The sequence below is a fragment of the Solanum stenotomum genome, chromosome 12 (genome assembly GCF_019186545.1).
Source record: "Solanum stenotomum isolate F172 chromosome 12, ASM1918654v1, whole genome shotgun sequence".
In the NCBI taxonomy this organism is placed as follows: Eukaryota; Viridiplantae; Streptophyta; class Magnoliopsida; order Solanales; family Solanaceae; genus Solanum; species Solanum stenotomum.
The window spans coordinates 33,716,831-33,725,440 of NC_064293.1; positions in this window are offsets into that span (position 1 = coordinate 33,716,831).

Consider the following 8,610-nt stretch of genomic DNA (forward strand, 5'->3'; position numbering starts at 1 on the left):
GTTTCATAACCAAGCATGGTATTTTGTGTGTGTCAATCCTAAACACAATTCAATTCAAGTGGTATGCAAGAAAAGATCATGCTCCTTGTATTCCATGTTCTATCTCTCTATTCTTCTCTCGAGTTCAAAAGTACACAAGATATTTATTTAAATGGTGGCCTAGCATCAAAATACTAAATCAAGAATACAAGAATACTTTATAAAAATAACTAACTTCATCCAAAGAAATCAATGTTTAACAATCGTTCGTAGTCGTAGCCCCAGAACAAGGGTCTTTAGCTACTAATGTTTAAGAAAAGAAGAACCCCAATGGTAAATTCTATTCCTTGCCCCTTATGCCAAAATATACGATGGATCCCCTTCAAAAGAGGCATAATGTTCTATTTATAGGGTTCGAAAAATAATCATTCTTCCTTCTTGGATTTGGAATCCTAAAATCTAGGATTTTTTGTTGGAGCTTTCGTGGGGCAGTGTGCCACCATAGCGCCAGACCTAGGCTTCAACAGTTTGGGAGGGGAAAATGGAGAAAATGATCAAAATGGTCCTTGATGTATTGAGGTTACTTTATTTTGGTCCTTAATATATTTTAGGTGATTGAAATAGTCCTTCATGTATAACAAAATGTGTTCAATTTAGTCTTTTACCCTAAACTTGACAATTTATTCCCAAAAACTGTTAAATATAACTGTGGGGCCCACATAACTTACAAAATCCACCATTTTTACCGTCTTTATTAGCTCAAAGAAAGAGTTTCACGAATTCTAACACCATTTTCTCTAATATCTAACCACATAATTATTATAAAAAGGTTGAATGAAATGGATCATCAAGAATTTCATTTGTCAGTAGAACGTAACCAAGACAGAAAATTAAGTTAATTGTATAATCTAGGAATTGAATGGCATAATATTTGCATTTACGTTGTTCTTGGTACTTTCTATATACATGATTGCTTTTGTTAATCTATTGATATTTCTTTCCTTTGGGTATAATCCTCTTTAGTTTATTGTTTATTTTAATTTTTTTTTCTGGAGTGATTAATTCTCCAGAAAGGTCAACATGTGGTATGGTGGAGATTTTTGGTGGGTAATCTAGAACAAGTTTTACTTTGTGTATTGGGGTTCTTGAATTTCATGTTATTGGGGCTATTGCTATGAATTTTTGGTATCGTCCTTGTTTGGTTGTTGATAAGTGGGTTCTACTAGATTTATTTTTTGGTATTTTTGACTGAAGTAGCTTTGTAACTTGTGTATTTATTCCTGATGTGGCTCTACGATTGATGAACAGGACAAGATTCAGTGTATGAGTTTGGGTTCTTCTTTGTGTGAAGTTATGCTATGTTGTGCTGGTTCTGTCTTGTGATTGTAAATGCTATTATGGCCGGTATTGCATTTGTTCTTGATAAAATAGTGTTAGATTTTGAAGTAATAAATTAAGAAGAGAAAACTAGTGGATTTGTAAATTATGTGGGGTCCACCGTTATATTTAACATTTTTTGCGACAAATTTGTTAAGTATAGAGTAAAGGATCAAATTGAATATATTTAGTAATACATGAAGGACTATTTCAATTGCCTAGAATATATTAAGGACCAAAATAAAGCAACCCCTATACATGAAGGACCATTTTGATCATTTCCTCGGGGAAAATGGGTCAATTCATGAAACTTTTCAAAAAAGACCAATCGGATCATTACATTATCCACCACTAAAAATCATGTTCTTCCTTGAACGTAAAACAAAAGAAAGTACCTGAAGCTTAAAATATTTGAGGGTATCTGGCATGCATATCTGACTCTTGTCTCCCAAGTCGCCTCTCCGATTGAACAATGTTTCCATTGCACCTTCACTGAAGCAATCTATTTTGTCCTAAGCTTCCAAACCTGCATATCCAAAATGACTATAGGCTTCTCCTCAAAAGATAAGTCTGGACCCAACTCAACTGAATCAAGGGAAACTACATGGGACTCATCTAGCACGTACTTCCGAAGCATGGAGACATGAAACACGGGGTGCACAACTGACAAGCTAGGTGGCAAGGCCAACTTATAGGTCACCTCTCCCACACGACTCCAAATCTCAAAGGGTTCGATGAATCTAGGGCTAAGCTTGCCTTTTTTTTCAAACCTTGTTACACCCTTCATGGGTGACACTCGGAGCCAAGCATGATCACCCTCTATGAAAACTAGGGCTCGAACTTTTCAATCCACATAACTCTTTTGTCGACTCTAGGCTGTCAAAAGTTTACCCTGGATCACACGAACCTGCTCCATAACATCTCTAAGAAAGTCTGTATCCAATGAATCCATCTCAGCTGAATCGAACCATTCAATTGGAGATCTACACCATCTGCCATACAAGGCAAAAAATGAGGCCATCTGAATACTAGAGTGGTAATTGTTGTTGTAGGCAAACTCTACTAAGGGAAAATGTTGATCACATCTAGCACCAAAATCAATTACACAAGCTCAGAGCATGTCATCCAACACTTGAATCGTCTGCTCGGATTGACCATCTGGTTGAGGATGAAAAGTTGTACTCATATCTAGTCGAGTACTTAAACCATGCTGCAATGCCTTCCAGAAATAGGAAGTGAACAAGGAATTGCAGTCGCACAATTTGACTGATATAAAGCTCGGCTAACTTCTCCATCGTATACTTTACTCGAATCAGAATGAAATGGGCAGACTTGGTCAACTTTTCAACAACCACCCAAATTGAGTCATAACCGCCCACGGTGGCAGGTAGTCCCATAACAAAGTCCATAGTGATCCATTTCCACTTCCAAGTAGGAATAAACATCCTTTGAGATATACCTCCAGGTCGCTGGTGCTCACACTTGACCTGTTGGCAATCAAACACCTTGAAACAAATCCACAATAGCTCTTTTCATCCCACACCACAAATAGTGTTGGCTCAGATCATGATACATCTTTGCCGCAGCTGGATGGATGGAATATTGGGAATAATGGGTGTCCTCAAGAATCAGTCTAATCAACTCGCTCACCTTGGGCGCACAGATCTTGCCCCCAATCCTCAAGAAACCCTCAGAATCAAGGACAACTTTCTTGGTTTCCCCTCTCATCACATTGTCTCGAATGAGACATAGCTTCTCGTCATCAATGCTCACGAATCTGCTCAACTAAGAAGAACATGCCTCAATAAAAGCAATCAAACCACCGTCTCCTTAGAAATATGTAACCGAAAGAGACTATTGGCTAATATCTAAGCATCTTTAGCCAATGGTCTCTCCTCCACACTAATATTGGGAAGACTTCCAATGCTAGAAGTCTTCTTACTCAAAGCATCAGCCACCACATTAGCCTTCCCTGAATGATACAAGGTAGTGATGTCGTAGTCCTTCAGTAGCTCAAGCTATCTGTGCTGCCTCAAGTTCAGATCCCACTGACAGAAGATGTACGCAAGACTTTGATGATCCATGAAGAACTCACAATGAACCCCATACAGATAATGTCGCCAAAACTTAAGCACAAATAATACGATTGCCAACTCTAAATTATGAGTAGGGTATTTCTTCTCATGGGTCTTTAACAGTCTAGAAGCATATACAATTAGCTTCCTTTTCTGCATCAGAACACCACTTAACCCGACTCCATAAACATCGTAATAAACAGTGAAGTCTACACCCTCCTCAAGAAAAGTCAAAATAGGAGCTGAAGTCAACAAGGTCTTAAGCTTTTGAAAACTCTCTTCACACTCGTTAGACCAAGATGTCGTCAAAGAATACTATCACAAAGGAATCCAGATAAGGTTGGAACACTCCATTCATGAACTCCATGAATGCTGCAGGGGCGTTAGTCAAACTGAAAGACAACACAAGAAACCCTATAATGAGTCTTGAACGTTGTCTTATGGATATCTGATGGCCTAATCTTCAGCTCGTGATACTCGGACCTCAAATCAATCTTAGAAAATAGAGATGTACCCTGAAGTTGATCAAACAAGTCATCAATACGAGGAAGAGGATACTTGTTCTTCATGGTCACTTTGTTCAACTGTTAATAATCAATACACATCCTCATTAATCCATCCTTTTTCCTCACAAAAACACAGGAGCACCCAATGGAGAGACATTAGGGCAAATAAACCATTTACTCAATAAATTATGTAAGTGATCCTTTAATTCCTTCAACTCAGCTGGAACTATACGATACATAGGAATAGAGATGGGCTTGGTGACCTACTCCAAGTCAATAACAAAATCAATATTCCTATTCGAAGGAACACCTAAAAGGTCAATAGGAAACACATAAGGAAACTCTCGAACCACAGGCACAAAATCCATGAAAGGTGGCTCAACACTAGTATCCCAAATGAAAGCCAAATAGGACAAATAACCTCTATCAACCAATCGCTAAGCTTGAATGAAGGAGTTAACTTTACTAGGGTAAGAACCACTAGCACCCGTCCACTCAATTCTCGGGACACTAGGCATCGCTAAGGTCACTGTCTTAGCATAAAAATCAAGAATAACATGATGCGGGGAGAGATAATCCATACCCAAGATAATATCAAAGTCTACCATTCCCAAAATGGTCAATTCTACCCAAGTATCATACTCGACCAAAGAAACAAAACAAGATCGATACACTCGATCTACCACTTAGGGCTCACCTACTGGTGTAGAAACATTAATAAGCACATGCATGCAATCATACATCATATCAAACCTAGCAGTAAAATAGGTTGACACATACGAGAAAGCAGACCCCGTATCAAATAATATAGACGCAGGTTGATGGCAAACTGGGATGATGCTTGTGATCACAACATTAGAAGTATCAATCTTAGGCCTGCTTGGAAAAACATATCATTAGCCCTCACAGCTGCCTACAGTCTGAGTAGAACCTGTACCTCCACCATACGGAGCTGGAATACCCCTACCAATAGTCTTACCACCTTTACTAGTTTGACCTCTGGCTGGAGGCGCTGAATCTCTAGCTGGAGTAGCTCAATAAGAACATTGGGGTCCTGAATTAGTCTGATTAGGACACTGTCACATCATATGACTCGAATCCCTACAAGTAAAAAATGACCTCGACATGGATAACTACTGCTGCAAACCAAACGAACTATCATGGCCACCTTGGTCGGAACCATAAAATCTCAGGTGACTTCCCACTTGTCACCCCCCGAGCCTACACCCTGGATGGGACAGGCACTCGAGAACCATTGCTGGCCCCAAGCGAACCCTTGTCCTGGCTTACTTACTTAGCGGAAGACTTAGCTCATGAAGAAAAATATTTTTAAAAGTAAATTGAACTGCTCAATAAACACTTAGAATGTATCAAGATAACATTCACTGGCCAAAAGTGGTAACTCAAGTCTCAACCATTAAAACAGGAAATAAAAAACTCAAGAACTAACATCTGACTGTCTATAAAGCCTCCAAAAACTGAGATGGATGTGGGGACAAGACCTATGACATCCTAATAAAGTAATAATAATAATAATACTGAAAGCAACAAAAGGGATCCTTCGGAAAGCAATGAGGCTAACCACACGACTCTGAGTGCTCACTGGATCAACGATTCGCTGGATGCTAATCCTGGTTACCTGTGTTTGCATCATACAAAGATGCAGGTCAAATGGAATCATTACATTGAATGTACGAGTATGCGATGAGAATTCTAAAACAAGACATAAGCTTGAAAGGAACTGAAGAACTTACCTGGCTCAACTCAACTCATTTCAATATAAAGAAATAAAGTAAATGCAGTATAAAGAAAAACTTTTAAAACATGGATGTCAACTCTATGTATTTAGAAATACAATATTACTCTGTGTGTATGCAAATATACAATATAAACTCTGAATTGTATATAAAAATACAAATAAACTGTGTATGTAAGAATACAAATACATCTGTGGGAGTTTCTCTAACTAACAACCATCACGTAAGAGCTATTGTGATAATACAATGTTTTGCCTCACGCTGCCAGGGCCGTCCTATACCTTGCCGAGGGTATACAACCTGAACTACTAAGTAGATCCACTAGTCTATGCTAAAAAGCACTAATGAATCATCAAAAAAGTATGACCCTTTTCTACCCATGATGGCTACATGGTTTATGGGGTTGTGAGTTGTCTGAACTCTCCCCTATATCGATGCTCAGTACTACTCCAAAAACTGATACTAGCTCGCTCTTATGTTTAAAAAACATACTTATTTATGTGATTTGAGATAATTGCTCAAAAACTCAGCTCAAAGGCTATCTTGGAAATTAAAGTTTCCTCTCTTGCTTAATTATGAAATCATTTAGTGTTTACTGAAAACTAGCTCAAGGGCTCTTTGGAAGTCAAGGTTTCCTCCTCTTGTTTAAATGTGAACATTTTAAACTCTTTGGGATTACATAGTCCTCATATACTTTTGAAGGAATGAACTTCAAGCTTTACTCTTTACTCTTTACTCAACTTGAACTCTAAGTCTTAAAACAAAGTTAAAACATTTGGAAAAGACTTTTCGAAACTCTAAGAACTTTTCATGACTTGACTCTAACTTCTCTTAACTTTGATCTTAACTTTCCTTGAATTGGATTATGGATTCAAGGTTCATGGTCTCATGTTATAGATGATTTCATGATGTTTAGACGTACCTTAGAGTGTTGGAATCAACGATAAAACATAGGTACGTTGCTAAGGAACTAGTACGGAAAGATGGGGGAGAAATGGGAATGACTGGCGTCCTTGGCGCTCTGAGAGGCGTGGAGCGCCAGAGCACAAACTTCAGAGCTGAAGTTGTGGCACTCTGGCTGGCGCGGCACCCCAGACCCCTCCCCAGGAAACCTCGATTTTCTCCTTCGTTTTTCAACTCTAAACCCCCTATTTCAACTTAGTTCTTTCCCCAAACATTTAGAATCAATTATACCCTCAATATATACAAGATTCGACTCTAAATTCACACCCAAAGACATGAATCGAACTAAATTAACTTCAACAACACAAACCCATAAGAATTCAAACGAATTTCATCAAGAACTCATAAAATTTATTTTCAAATAAAATATACTTCGCTGAATTGAATCATGAATGGCGCGTGGGTGAACTAACCCAACGCTATGTGATCTCACATACCTCGTAGGGATCACCACTTGACGAAATCCACAAGCGATTCTTGAAGATCTTGGCGATTCTTGCTCTTTCTTCTCTTTTCTCCTCTTCTATTCTCTTCTCTCAAAACCCTAACTCAAATTCCAAAAGCGTAAACTGACTAACTTCAGTTTAGATCCTTATTTAATTACCAAAAATGGAATTAAAATAATAGGGTAAGGAAAAGACCAAACTACCCTTCCACAATCCGGATTGGACTTTCCTTATTCAAACAACCCAACTTCCAATGGGTATATCTCACTCATACGAACTCGGAATTGCGCAAATTCAGCGGCATTGGAAAGATTATTCCAAGATATTTCCTACGATATCTGGAAACACACCTAACTCATCCTGATCTAGGAGTTATGGTCGTTTGAAGTTGACCAAAAACTCAACTTAACATACTTAACAAATTTTCCAGATTTTTATACTCTTTCCAAAAATGACTATTTCCAATTTTTAACTCTTCCTAGTTCTTTCGAATAGGGAGATGTTACAATATGTCCCCCTTGGGAACATTCGTTCTCGAATTAGATTACTCTTACTAGGTTAAGGGTGTAACATTAATCATTCAGTTCAAACACCCAACAAGCAAATGCAAAAACAACATGCCAACTTATAAATAAATACCAAGAAAAGGATTAGTACCTTAATTTGGAACTTCTCCGGATTCGAAGAGATGTGGATATCTCTTCTTCATGTCCTCCTCAGCTTCCCAAGTAGCTTCCTCAACAAGCTGATTCCTCTAAAGAACTTTGACTGATGCTACATCTTTTGTTCTCAACTTGCGAACTTGGCGATCTAGAATCTAAATAGGAATCTCCTCATAAGACAAGTGATCCTTGATCCTAATATCTTCAGTTGGTATGATCAATGAAGGATCGTCCATGAATTTTTTCAACATGGAGATGTGAAATACCGAATGAACCACGGCTAACTCTTGTGGTAGCTCCAACTCATAAGCTACATTACCTACCCTTTTCGATATTTTGTAAGGGCCAATACACCGGGGACTAAGCTTCCCCTTATTACCAAATCTCATAACACCATTCATAGGTGAAACTTTCAAGTACACCCAATCATCTACTTCAAACTCTAACTCTGCTCTCCTCACATTAATGTAGGATTTCTGATGACTCTGCGCCATTTTCAACCTCTCTTGAATCACTTTCACCTTCTCCATAGCTTGATGAACTAAATCTGGTCCTATCAACCCAGCTTTACCAACTTCAAACCATCTAATAGGAGATCTGCATCTTCTCCCATAAAGAGCTTCATACAAAGCCATTTGGATGCTAGAGTGGTAACTATTGTTGTAAGCAAATTCAATAAGAGGTAGGTGATTATCACAATTACCTTTGAAATCAATCACGAAAGCCCTCAACATATCCTCTAAGTTCTAGATAGTACGCTCTTCTTTCCTATATGTCTGAGGATGAAAGGCGGTACTTAAGTTCACCTTTGAAATCAAGCCTTTTTGGAATGACTTCAAAAACTG